The sequence below is a fragment of the Aplysia californica genome, unplaced genomic scaffold, assembly GCF_000002075.1.
Source record: "Aplysia californica isolate F4 #8 unplaced genomic scaffold, AplCal3.0 scaffold00011, whole genome shotgun sequence".
Lineage (NCBI taxonomy): Eukaryota > Metazoa > Mollusca > Gastropoda > Aplysiida > Aplysiidae > Aplysia > Aplysia californica.
The window spans coordinates 350,021-351,103 of record NW_004797281.1 but is presented as its reverse complement, the minus strand read 5'-3'; the positions used below and the strand labels follow the sequence as shown (position 1 = coordinate 351,103).

The window sequence follows — 1,083 nt, the reverse complement described above, 5'->3', positions numbered from 1 at the left end:
GGGGTGTTGCTCTGGCTTTTAAAAGAATAACTTTGATTCCCTGAGTGGGCTGGCCTTTGAGATTTTAAAGACAATGGGTGGTCGCTTTGGATAATTATGATTTCCACTGCAAGTCTTCCTACTACTGTTTAGAATTATTTTTTTAACCCGCAGTTGAAGTAGGTTAGTTTCCACCCAGTTTTGGCCCTCTCCAGCTCGTGACTTCCTCACAAAGAAGTTGAATGGATGATATGTCCTTTGCGTGAAATTCTGAGAGCGTAACCTTGGCGTCGCAGATGCGTCTGCACGTCTCACAATTGTGGTTGCGCGTGCAGAACAGCATCTAGGGGCGGTGTGGACGAGACAAAGATGTGGGTAGCATCGTCATGAAACCAGCCGCTCGTCAAAATAAAAAAATTTTGAAGAAATCAATATTTTCCCGCCCGTTTGGTAATTTCAATTGATTTTTCTTTTTCTTTTTTTAAATTTTGTTAAGCTCAACTCATTTTGTCTTCATTTACAAATACTATACTTCTGTGTGGATTTTAATTTCTGTAAACAGTTGATGAAAGGCAGAAAAAAAATGAAAATTTGCCTCCCTCCTCCCTCCCCCCCCCCCCCCTCTCCCCCAACAATCTTCAAACACTACTTCTGTCAGAGATAAATGGGTAGTTTTTTGTTGGTGGGGGTCCCCACAAGCAAGACAAATAAACATTACAAAATGTAAGATGATCCAAATGTCCCTATTTGCCCAAAAATTGACGAGCGCCTCATTCTATCGTGTCGTGAGATAAGAGCTTCAACCTGGTTCTTTGGTGTGGGCGTGGTGTTTCAGTGCAGTGTGTAACCTCTCTGGTGTAACAATACAAAGAAAGTTGGCGCCGGGCCGTGTGGGAAGTGGGGAAAGGGGGTGCATTGACTGCATTCTGTGTGTTTGAGGGTGTGCCCGTGCAAGTGTGTGTGTGTGTGCGCGCGCGTGTGTGTGTGTGTGTGTGTGTGTGTGTGTGTGTGAGTGAGTGTGTGTGCGTCTATGCATGTGTGTATTGTGAGTGTGCGTGTGTTTATGTGTGTATGTGTGTATGCGCGCACGCGCGTGTGTGTGTG

At 44.9% G+C, this 1,083-nt stretch overlaps 1 protein-coding gene across 1 annotated transcript in view; it reads right to left on the bottom strand.

Annotated features, from left to right (window-relative positions):
* The window catches only part of LOC106012057 (monocarboxylate transporter 3-like), a 17,649-nt gene that overhangs the window by 15,544 nt on the left and 1,022 nt on the right, over positions 1 to 1,083 (bottom strand). The gene's annotated exons all lie outside the window — the stretch shown is intronic.